The 13,487-nt window shown below is 27.2% G+C and overlaps 1 protein-coding gene across 1 annotated transcript in view; it reads left to right on the plus strand.

Annotated features, from left to right (window-relative positions):
- Positions 1-13,487, plus strand: part of LOC107456089 (inactive dipeptidyl peptidase 10-like) — a 267,929-nt gene that overhangs the window by 209,515 nt on the left and 44,927 nt on the right. The window lies entirely within an intron of this gene.

Genomic DNA, 13,487 nt, shown 5'->3' on the forward strand with positions numbered 1-13,487 from the left:
ATTTTTAAAAATTATTGTGAAAAGCTTAAGTAGAAATAGTTTGAGGTATCGAATTTCATTAAGAATCTATTTTCAGAATTTTGCAATTAAAAAAATCTATTAAAAGGGATCCTATCATATTGATTTTTAAAGTTAGAAATATGCTCGAATTGTAGCTTATGTAGAGAGTGCTAGAAAAAACCGATTAATTTAGACAAAATTTCGACCAATCAAGAAATGGAGAATATTTTTAAAATACATTAGTTTATAAATTTTGTTAAAAAAATGCAGCGTATGATATGATTAAGACTCTGCAAGGAAATAATTTAATAGAAAAACAATTTCACTAAAATCCTTATAATATGGATTACAATTAAGATTTATTAGAAAAAATTGACCAATTTCTTAGAGGTATATTTCTTACACATTGGTATTAAGCTAATAGATACTATATTTAGTGTATATGTAATGATATTAACTGTAACTAACTGAAACTTTAAAACTGTCTTTTGAACGTTATTTTTATAATATTAAATTATACTGAGTCTAATTAGTTGCTAATAATTACTTTTACATAATGAAATTTCTTTTTAATTTTCAAACAACACTTGTTTCAATGTATTCAACCAATCTTAAGATGTTTCTTTTTATAAAAATTCCGAATGTTCTGAACTTGATTTATTTATATTTTATCAATTGATTAAATTATACTCCAAGCAATTGTTTTTAATTATCATCTACCTGCAGCTATAATTATTATTTTTATTCTATTTGAATTTTCAAAAATTTCTATTTGTGAGCTATACATCATTTCTTAAACGTGTGATAAGTCTTCCAAGAATACGTGAACATTTAATTCTAAGTTCTCAAAGGACACAGTTATAGGAGAGCTTTTCAAAAGCACATTAATGCTTGAAAAATCTCTAGATTTACTTTCCCAAAGTTTATTTTGAATCAAATTAAATGAATTCAATAAAAGTTTTAGCTTATTCATCTTTTAACTTGGGCTTTCTATTTATTACAATGCGCGAGTAATTTTCCGTTGGAAAGAGATTTTATTTATTTCAATAGCGTTTTCACGCTGCTAAAAGTGTTTGATTTAAAGCTTATAAACTTCAAATCATTGTCGAAGAAAATATGCATGAAGTACAGTAAAGTTATTAGTTTTAGAAGTAATATATTTACAGTGAAGTACTATTTTGATAAAAACATCAATGATGATCTAGCAGACGTAATTTATTTTATTAGTGATGATTTTCTTAGATCTGATAAGATTTTTATGCACATCTTAATTCCAAAATGAAAATTATTTAATGGCTTTTTGGATAATATAGATATTTTATAAACTGTTTTTTTTTTGCTTCTATTTTATTAATAGAAATTCAAACAAAATTACTCAAACAAACAAAAAATGCTTGCAAATTAAAGCAGAAAAAACACTTGTTAGGGAACTATTTGAATATAAATTGACAAATTATTTTTCAGAATTTCGATCTCTGAATTTAATGATTTAAAATAAACGATGTGTTGTGCATTATTTTGAACTTATTCATTTACGTTATTTTATGCTTTAATAGATCCTTCTGCTTATTTCTAAAACCTATTATGCGTAAAAATGCGAAGTTTATTGTGAAAAATGTAAATTTTACAGCTTTTATTTAGCTTTACAAATCATCATCATCTGTTTTTAAACTAAATTCATTTTATAGCAAACTGTTCTGCTAAATTTGCTTATTTATTCTGTTTTGATTAGTTTATTTTTGTCCGTTAATAATTTAATAAATTTTTAATTGAGGGATTGTTTAATGAGTGCATTTTAAGTTGCTTTTTATTTTGAAAAATTCTTTTCTCAACTCTCTATTTTTATAATTATGTTTATAATTATAATTAAAATATCAATTAAATAGTGTAATTATCTCAAAATATAATTGCCACAATGCATAAGAAACATTTTTCTTAAATAAATTTTGATTATGATGAAAATGATATGTTATCTCTTTAACGCAAAATCAAAAAAAATAAATAAATTTAAAAAAATGTAAATAAATTCAAATCTTAAAAGAAATGCTTTAAAACAAAAAAAAATGAGCCTAAATATTCAAGAAGCTTTAAAATTTATTTCTGATGAAATATGAAATCGTCCCTTTTTATTTTTTTCACAGAAACGTTCTTTAATTCAATTAGTGGTATTAGGTCATACATTTAATGGGAAAAAGGGACAACAATTGTTGCCATGATGCCACTATCTTTAACTTCTGATGATAAAGATAAATCTTAGAAATAGCTTCACCATTTTCATCCATGACTCCTTACGAACATTTAAGACTAAAATCCGATAAAATACTGAATGCAAGTTTTTAATCTCTCTAAGAGCTATCTCCTCTATTATCCCAGTGTGGGCTGAGAGTTCGAGGAACATCGTAACTTTAATTACGAACGATAAATCAGAATTACCCTTTTCTGAGGTGGCAAATAGTGGAGAAAATTTTTTTAGTTGAAGTTTAATCAATGAGTCTGGAAACATTTTAGCGTTTTGAAAGGCGATGAATAAATGGTAAGCTATAACTCGGTAATTTAGGTAAGCTATGACGCTTTTTGCGATTAAAATTGCATGATATGTTAGTATTTAATAATTATGGAATCAGAAGTTATAGAAGTTTAGAAATAGCGAAAAATGTTTAATTTGAATGATTGTCTCACAAATTATAAAATGTGATTAGGTTCACAATTTATAGATTTTTGTAGAACGCACACAATACTGGCATTGAAAGTAATTTTAATGGTCGAAGTTTGGGGAATTAACAAATAATTCTATTGAACTAAAGCGCCAGACCATCAGTTTTTGTTTTAAAAAAATAACTTTAATTTAGCTTAATAGTGGCTTTAAAACTATTTTCACTAAAAGATTAAATGCTTCTTCATCATCATCATCATGGTTGGCCAGACAGCCCACAATGTGAGCCAATGCCTTCCTCTGAAGATTTCTCCATGACGACATCCGATTTATCTTTGATCTCCAATTTTTTTCATTAACTGCGAGAAAATCAGACTCCACTGAGTCAGCCCATCTCTAACGCGGCCTTCCCCGCTTTCTTTTTCCAGCGGGTCTAAAAAGCAGTATCCTTTTTATTGTGTTGTCGTCACTCATTCGAATCACGTGGGCGATCCAATTCATTCTATTTATTTTTATGTATTTATTAATATCAGTGGCTGGGTGGCGCAGTTGGTTTGTCGTCGGCCTTCTGAGCCCAAGTCTGCGGGTTCGATCCCCGGCCCAGACACCGGATTTTCGGGATGCAGAAAATCCTCAGCGGCCATGTCGTATGATTATGCGGCATGTAAAAGATCCCTGGAGTGCCTTATTGGCTCTTGGCATTTCCGGCAAAATTAAATTCCTAGTGCACTTTAGCATCCAAATAGAGTCTCGGTGCTGCCATCTAGTGTGGCAGAAACTAGACGTCCAAATTAACATGACCAACGGTATCTCACCCATTGTGGTGGTCCTGAAAGAGTGGATACCACCTCTGGAGAACGCACTAGGTCTGCTCATCGGCAAGACCGATTGTGCAGCTCATTGGAAATAAAAAAATAATATCAGGTTGTTTATAAATCGTGTACAATTCAAAGTTAAATCTCCTTCTGTTATTGTTTTCATTTACACCACCAAGTATACCCAGCAAAATATTTCTTTCAAATATTGTGATACAATTTTCCTCCAATTTTGTCACTGTCCAAGCTTCAGAAGCTTGACATACGTCAAGACTGGCCGGACAGCACTCACGGAAATGCTCACGGTTTTGGCACCGCTTGGCGCGGTCGAGAATAAGCTCTCTGAAAACCGCAAAATTAAGAATATGGTAACCCAACCGATCTATGCGTCACATCTTGCTACAGCGTGCAACCCTATTACGTTGATTAAGTAGGAAAATGATGGTTCTATTCTAGTTAAAAATTTCTTTCATATTCAATTCTATCTTCACACCGCTCTTGTATTTTTTATAAGCGGTTTTCGTTTTGAATGAAAAATTCATACTTAATTTAATGTTTATGCCTCAGAATTTTATTTAAAAATAGATTCTTGTAAATATTTTACTTTTCAACTTCTTTTTTTTTTATTATTGTTCTTAAAAGTGTAAAATCTATTTTTTTTTTTTTTTTTTTGTTTTTTGTTTTTTTTAAATTTACTTGCTAAGACAGTTTACCATTCTTTACTATGCTATATATATAAAGGTTTGTGTGCTCACTATATACTAAGGCATATTGCATTCAGTTTCCAATTCAAATGTAAGAAAATTTTATATATGGTATTTTTGTTGCAGTACAGTGCAAAAATTACCTTTATCGCTAAATTCAGCATTTCAGATGCGGAATTAGGAAAAAAATAATAATTCTTTTATTCCAAATGCATAATAAAAATTCTTCACAATGAAATACATATTGTTACGCCAATAATGAACTATAATAGATTTGAGAAATGAGTTAAAGAAGAACTTTATACAGTTAAAAAAATTGCCTCACTTGTTTGCTTTATCAGATGGAGGAGATTTTATTAAATCGTTTTTCCTCAAATAAAACATTTAATCAGAAAAAGGTGATAATTTTCAATTGGAAATATATATAAGAAATTTTTCACAGAGGAATCGATACTTTTACGCAAATAATAAATTAAAATAGATCTGAAAAAATAGACCTGAGAAAGCAATTAATACATTTAAAGTGCTTTAATTTAACCTTATCATTTTAGTCATTTGTTTGCAGTTTCAAAAGTAATAAAAGTTTCAAAAAAAATGTTTATTTCATTATCATACGCAGCACTTTACTTTAACCTTATTATTTTATTCATTTTCAATAAGATGAAGATTTTAATGACACTACTTCAATATTTTGAAAGTTTCAAAAATTATAAAAATTCAGAAAAAAAAGTTTTATTTAATTTTAATCCGATCAAATTTACTTTAACATTATTTTATTCAAATGCAATTTCAAAAGTGATGAAGTGCAAGAATCAAGTTTTATTTTATAATTATACGACTAAAAATTTTGCCATTTCTTATACCATTACTAGTGCCATTTCTTATAACATTACTAAATAAGATATTATATAATAGTATAAGAAAAAAATGAATGGTAGATTCAAAATAAATAATAAGAAATACTTCACAGTAAAATCGATAGTTTTACGCAAATAATAATTAATTGGGGAATATCTTAGGAAATGGATCGACAAAAGCAAAAAATAATTTATCCTTAGAATGCAACAGTGAACTATTTTGTTAATATGAAATATATTTCAGATGTTTTTGTATATAGTTTTAAAAACTTAAATAAACATGTATAATAAAATTAGTTACAGTTCCTTGACATAAGAGTTTCTCTGTTTCCTCAGTTTGATTCGACCAATCTGAACTTAAGTATATATAAAAGTAAAATATAATTTATATTTCAGGGCTCTAAGAGAACTTTTGCTTTTATTTGTTCTTTAGCATTTATGCTATTTTTAACCTAATTGATTTGTTTTATCCACCGTGATTGCTTGCATCTTAAAAAATATCTATAGTTGATTTATAGAGAAAATTACAGTGTCAACTTTCATCATAATTAACAACACTTAAACTCGAAAAAAAGTTGTTCGCAAGTATAACACTAGTTTCCATTGCACGCATTTCAATTATAAATTTGGAGTTTAATTAAAAAAAAACTATAACTTTAAACGCGATAAAATGATTTTATTAAAATTTAAATCAAATCAGTAAAAATAATATTTCATTTATCTATTTAATTATTAATTTTTTTTAACTAAGAAATTGAAAATAAAAAACACTTCTGAGAAAACTGCAAACAAGTCAATACAATCAATGTATCAGAATACGTCATCAGGTCAATGCCCTTCACAGTCATAAAATTTTAAAATTAAATTCCAGCTTAGAAGTTCAGATTAAAACTTAAATTTGAAAGATTTAATTAAAATTATTACTAAATATTGCAAAGAGAATTTTGTGTTTTAGTATTTGAGTTACATGATCTTATGAAAACACAAAAACAATGAAAAAAATTGAAAATAAAAAATAATATTTTTAAAAACCACGTTTTTGTAGTGTAGAATAATAATTGAAAAACGAAAAACGTGGGGCGCATGAAATACATAACAGTAATGTTATATTAGTGTGTGTATGTGTGCTCTTGAGGATATGTGTATGTATATCTGTAATTGTAATTGTATCTGAATGTGGATGTGGAATATGTTTGTGTATATGCATATGAATGTGGATGTATATGTGGCTGTGCATGTGTATGAGTAAGAAAATGTTTATATGTATGTGTATATGTACTGTTATGTATTTCATGCGCCCCACGTTTATCGTTTTTCAATTATTATTCTACACTACAAAAACGTGGTTTTTAAAAATATTATTTTCTATTTTCAATTTTTTTATTTTAAATTATAATTTTTTTAATTTTTAATTTATATTTTTTAAAAATTATTACTTTTCAATTATTATTCTTCACTACAAAAACGTGGTTTTTAAAAATATATATTTTTATTTAGATTATTTTTGTTAGTCAAGAGTTGTCAAGACTACTACAAGACCACTACTAAAATAATAGAACTTTCATTTTAAATTAGGAATACAAAAATTTGTACAGAAAAACAATACCTTTACGACTTTCATTAATTTTATGCTGATGACAACCAAAACAATCTGGAAATGAATGAGGAAAAACTGGATCCTAACACATGATTTTTCAGCCAATAAAAATACTCTGACAATAAAAATCTTTTCAACTGACATGTGACACTAATTTGAAATAATGGAATCGACAACAAAAGACAATCTCAAAAATATTTTTTTTTTAAATTATAATTTTATTTTACTTTGTATGTCCTTTTTCTCTTCATTTTCATGCATTGTCATCCAATACTGAACTATGTGCCAAATTTGAAGTTTGTAGCTAGTCGGGAAGTTAGTTTAAAATCGATTACAAAATTCCACCCGGACAGACATACACGAAGGCAAGTTTATATAAACGTGGTAAAAAATTTATTAAAATAGTGAAAACAATTCTATCCCTTGTTTATAAACGATACGCAAAAGCAATTTGGCGACAGAGCAGGTTTGACTTAAAAGTTTCCGCCAAGAATGCCAAGCGGTGCCGAAACCGTGAGCATTTCCGTGAGTGCGGCCGGACAAGAGTTTTGTAGATTAAGAACTTTGTTTTGCTAGAAAGAAATCTGGATTTAATAAATCTTCTCAGCCCGTAGGCAGCCCTATTCTCCAAATAGAGTCGGTTTTCTATTTCAGGAGTAATTCTGTTGTCGGTGGTAATAATTGATCCTAAGTAAGTAAAACTCCTCACTGTTTCAAATCTATAAGAATTTATTTCAAGATAGGGGTCAGGGACTCTTCATCATAAGCTAATAATGATGAAAAGCGTAGAGTTGATTTCTCTGTGGTTAAAAGCAATGAGCTTTAATAATCTTGGATTTAGTGCAATACTTAACTACAATAATTGTGCTTCTGAGGCAGTTTTTGCTTAAATTTTGTAATTATCTAAGATATTTATGAAAGGAATTGTGTTGAAGCGTTTCTTTTTCCTCTAGTCAGATTAGTTATGTGTCAAACTTATTCTGTACTTTAGTTTTTTTAAAAAAAGGATCATTTAAAAAAGGAAATCAAAAGGATTTCTGAGTTTAGAATTACGCTTTTGAAACCAATAGTGCTTATAATAATTCATGCATTTCTATTCCTTTGAGGAGTAAAATTTTTTCTTAAAAATATCCAAATAAAAATCAAGTCAATTTACAAGTTTAAGGTCAACTACTTGAAACCATTAGTGTTTACAATAGTTTACACATCTCTAATGTTTTGAGATGTAAACAGTGATAGAAGGCCAATAAAGGCATTTTCCCATTATATCTGAATTTAACAGCACTGTCACAATCTGGCTTTTTTTAAATTCAATAAAACAATGAAATGCCAAGATAGATTTAACCCAGAATTTTGAAGCTAACTCGAGATACCTAATTTTGTAATCTTTCTAAAAAAATAACTTTTTGCAGTCTAATTGCTTCTCATATGATTTACATTTCTGAGAAACATTGATGTAAATGTATAATAATGTAGTGTAAATGATTGGTTATACGCAGGCTTATTTTTGTAGACTGTTTATAATGAATTTTATTGTTTTTTTTTCAATATTATGTATTAGTTCGAACAAGATTACTACACCAACATGAAATCCAAATCTGAAAATAATTCCAATATGAACAGTTCGGGTCTCTTAAACAAATCTAGTTTGAAGTTATGTAATATTGTAATATTGCAAGCATTTCAGCTATATGCCCGAAATTCTCTACTGAATCCTTTGTATGTCGTTATTATGAAAAGACGTGCAATGTATTTTGTCATAGCAATTATCCATAGAATGAAATGTTTTTTCTTGTATTGTTTTGTCATTTTAAACATTAATCTACATTAATTATATAAGTGCATAAGCTGGTTGGTCAGTGTGTTGCGTAGACTTTTACCTTTTTCGGTAATTTTAATAAATGAAAAACGATTGTTAAAAATAATTATTATAAATGTCAATGTTTATCTGAAGATTATTTTATGAAGCGACATAGCTTAATTACTTAATAAATAAAAAAGAAAAATGCATCATTTTCAGATTTTATTTTGAATAAAATGCAACACTGCTACCATTAATACAACAAAAACGTGGTTAAACATTTTCAAACATTCTAAACCATATTATAGTCGAAATTGTTTCAAGATAAACCTTATTTTCAGTTAAAGTTTCCTATTGCATTACGCGTTATAAAGGTTTAACTTGATCAAATGTTTGCATCAATCTAACAGCTTTTTAAAGTTGAAGTATACTTATATCGTACGTATATCGTATCGTATCGTATCGTACGGAACTACCAATATTATGATTTGAAAATCTTTTTAAGAAGAAGATATAACATGCAAATAGGGGAAAAGTTCCTATTGAGAGACAATCTTGATAAAATTTAGATTCGAACATAATAATTATGATGTTTATCATCGAGTGTACTTATAACAAAATTAAGTCATTAGAAATCAGTTTAATTTGCAAAAATCAAAAGATGCTGTTTGAAAAAGAAATATTGAATCACATGTTAACACGTTAGTAATATTAATGTTTACAAAAATGTTAACAAAATAAAGGAAATATGTTCAAGGATAGGATATAGGTACATAATACATACGATAAGATAGTGCAAGTACATAATACATACGCAATGTTTCGTTATTAATCCTAAATAATAAGTAAAGAATTTAAACATTCCCTATAATTCCATTCGTTTTTTCTTCTCTTTTTCTGTTTTTTCGTTTGATTTGCCAAACAATAGCACAATATTAGTCTTCTTTCCTAACAGCTTAATTCGATTAACATTGCGATTGATTGCTTCACGCTTATTTCAAGAGGAAAAGGCTTATATTAGTATGTCTATCACCATTATCAGAAAAGGGATAAGATTTCAGAATAAATAGAATCGTTTCTAATTTTAGACATGATTTAAACCATACACATGATGGTATCACTTATCAAGTAGGATTCTTGCATAAGAAGGAATGCATATGAAACACTTCTTTATATAGTTGATTTAAGATAAATTGAAATATATTTATTTACAAATTTATGATAAAAAATATTATATAAAACATGAAAGAATACTCGATGACATTTGGATAATATTTATTTGTCAACGAAGAGCCCAAAATATCAACAAAGCAATTTGTTTAAGCATTGGTCCATACTCACCCTATAAAACATGAAAGAATACTCGATGACATTTAGATAATATTTATTTGTCAACGAAGAGCCCAAAATATCAACAAAGCAATTTGTTTAAGCATTGGTCCATACTCACCTTGTAAAACATGACAGAACACTCGATGACATTTAGATAATATTTATTTGTCAACGAAGAGCCCAAAATATCAACAAAGCAATTTGTTTAAGCATTGGTCCATACTCACCCTGTAAAACATGACAGAATACTCGATGACATTTAGATAATATTTATTTGTCAACGAAGAGCCCAAAATATCAACAAAGCAATTTGTTTAAGCATTGGTCCATACTCACCCTGTAAAACATGACAGAATACTCGATGACATTTAGATAATATTTATTTGTCAACGAAGAGCCCAAAATATCAACAAAGCAATTTGTTTAAGCATTGGTCCATACTCACCCTGTAAAACATGACAGAATACTCGATGACATTTAGATAATATTTATTTGTCAACGAAGAGCCCAAAATATCAACAAAGCAATTTGTTTAAGCATTGGTCCATACTCACCCTACACCTGATTGAACACCTATTTCTTCCCCTGTAATCTTCGCATGTTTTTGATTGAGTTAACCATCTCCATCTAACCACTTTGTTATTAATTAGAAAGCTGAAGAGCGCAATAATTTGAGAAAAGAGGAGCGGAGAAAAAGTAAAAAATAAATAATAGTTATAGAAACTCCATATTCATATAGTTCTGATTCACTTACATATAAGAGGCTGAGACCTTAATAAAACGTTAATAAGCGTTAGGCGCAGTTCCGTGTATGATTGCAGACAATTTGATAATTAAGAAAGTAAATAAAAACTGAACATGGGACTTTCTGGATTATATAAAAATATATTTTACAATTTTCTTAAGAACGATTTGGTTTCTAATTAACTATAATAGTAATATACTGACCTTACAACATCAAAAGAGACATTTTACAATAAAGAATAAGGATCATAAGATAAAAAATATTCTTTATTACCCGTCTATGCCTCTAAGGATTAAAAAAAATATGTAATTGTAAAAGAGTTTAAGATGAACGAAGTAAAGCTAAAAACAAAGTTACCAATATGAAGTAAAATAAAATAAACATGCGTTAAAATTAGATATACTAATATAAGCAGTTTACAATTCTATAATAGTATTTCTAATTAACTATAATAGTAATAAATTGACCTTACAACATCAAAAGAGACATTTTACAATAAAGAATAAGGATCATAAGATAAAAAAATATTCTTTATTACCCGTTTATGCCTCTAAGGATTAAAAAAAATATGCAATTGTAAAGGAATTTAAGATGAACGAAATAAAGCTAAAAACAAAGTTACCAATATGAAGTAAAATAAAATAAACATGCGTTAAAATTAGATATACTAATATAAGCAGTTTACAATAATTGTTAAGAAGAAAAATTTAAAGAATGTGGTTTTACCTTTATCGTATAAATCAGTTTGTAAAAAAATATAAAAAAAATTAAATTTCAGTACTGTCATCTATGAAAAAAAGCACATATAATAATAATAGGAAAATTTGAGCAACAAAATCTATAATAGGTAAAGAAGTTATTAAAAATAATTTAAAAAAATAATATTTAAAATGTAAAATAGTTAAAAAAAATCAAATTGGTAATATTTTTCGGGTTTAACATACAAACATAAACTTGGAATAAACCCATTTATTGGTTTTTCTTTACATGGGGCGACTGTTTATGAGCCAGAACCTGCATACATGAATAAAAAGCCGTTTATGGACTTTATGATTCATTTATACATTCTTTCATTACAATAAAGTCAACACGTATTAATGGCATTCATCGAGAGTCCCCGTTAATAGGTTCGAGCCCCATTCATACTTAATAATTATTGTACTGGGCAGATAAAATTTAAAATTATTAAATTAAAGCTACAATTTCGTTGTTTACTTGATTAATTAATCGATTCAGCGTAGAAGGCCATGCATCCCAACTATTATGTCAAATGACTTTAGATAAATACAAATTTACGATTCCAAAAATAGTTAATCAAGCCGTAAGTAAAAAAGTAAGTAAGTAATAAAGTTTTGAAGGCTATAATTATATTGACACTTGGTGCGCCATGGTGAGGGGGTGACTAGTGTCGGTGCTACAAATTCTCTCGGTGGTACTTGCATAATGAACGATATTTTTGTTTTGACTAAGACTCAAATTTTTGTTATTTTTTTTAGAAAAATGTTTTGTTTACATCACATTGAAAGTATCTTTAATGTGATTTGTAGTCTTTAATGCATTTCCATTATTGTTGTGCCACTATAAAGTGAAATCCTGGAATTTTTCTCGATTTCCCGGTGTTTTTCTTTTTTCTTACTCTATAACCTTGGCCAAGTTGCCAGTTACTTTTAATATAATTTAGACTTAGAATTGAATTGTACTCTTTTTCATTATAGTCTTAGTTTTCTTGATAAAAATAGGGAAAGAAAAAAATATACAAAATATACTTATGAGACATTTTTCGAAAGGGAAATAAAGATCGTTCAAATTGCTAAAGCGAATATTTAACTATACGGCAGTCAGCTGTTTTGAAGCTTCAAATGATGCTATTCGATAACACAAAGTAGCAAACATCTTTGCTTAATCGCTTGCACTAATGACTAAAACAGTTTACTTATTGCTCATTTTTTGCGTTAAGTTACATTTTATAAGTGTAATTTAAAGCAAATTTGAGTCATATTTCCTAATATTTTTTTTCCTTGCAGTTGCTTATGGGTTACTTACTTTTAAAAGTCCAACGATAAAACCCTACATACTCAGATATTTTTCTTTGTTATTAATAGAAGGAAATTAAATACTGATATATTAAATAAATGTAACAAATACAATACATTTTGTTTCAAAGGCATAGTTTTTTGTTTTAAAAAAAATCATTTTTTTGACGTTGTAATTAAATAACAATGGAAGTCGTAGTTGAACAAACGTAAAAAAGTGATTATTCCATAATGAAAAGCAAAGAAAACTGTATATGTACGCTTCTAATATTGTTGAAGCTATTAAAGTTTTGTTTTTTACTTAATATAGATTGTTTTATAAATATATATATATATATATATATATATATATATATATATATATATATATATATATATATATATATATATATATATATATATATATATATATATATATATATATATATATATATATATATATATATATATATATATATATATATATATATATATATATATATATATAAGAAATTGTTTTCAATATTCATTTCAAGAGATATTTTTTCACCAAGTTAACATTTTATGTTGGGTTTTTCTAACTTTGAAATACTATGTTAACATTTTTCTAAACTAGGATAGCATTAAAGACTATAGGTTACTTACAAAATAATATGAAAGTGGAAATATTTTTAATTTGGATTTAAATTTATTTTTTAAAAAAAGTTGCTGCTTGTATAATGTAGAAGCAGTTTTGTTTTTTTCTAAGTGTTCTTGAGTTTATTTTTATTCCTAATATATCAAGTTTGAGAAGAAAAAAAACCTGTATATAATTGCCTCATTAATAATTTTGATTCATACCTTGTCAAAACTTAAAATTTGAAGTACTATTAATTATATATATTCCTAAAATCTGCTTGGTTTGGAATACTAAACCTATATACAATAAATATATGTACAGTGTAACTCAATATAGTAACTTTAAAATTTAA

This window comes from Parasteatoda tepidariorum, chromosome 7 (assembly GCF_982258835.1).
Source record: "Parasteatoda tepidariorum strain Cologne lab strain chromosome 7, Ptep-v5.0, whole genome shotgun sequence".
In the NCBI taxonomy this organism is placed as follows: Eukaryota; Metazoa; Arthropoda; class Arachnida; order Araneae; family Theridiidae; genus Parasteatoda; species Parasteatoda tepidariorum.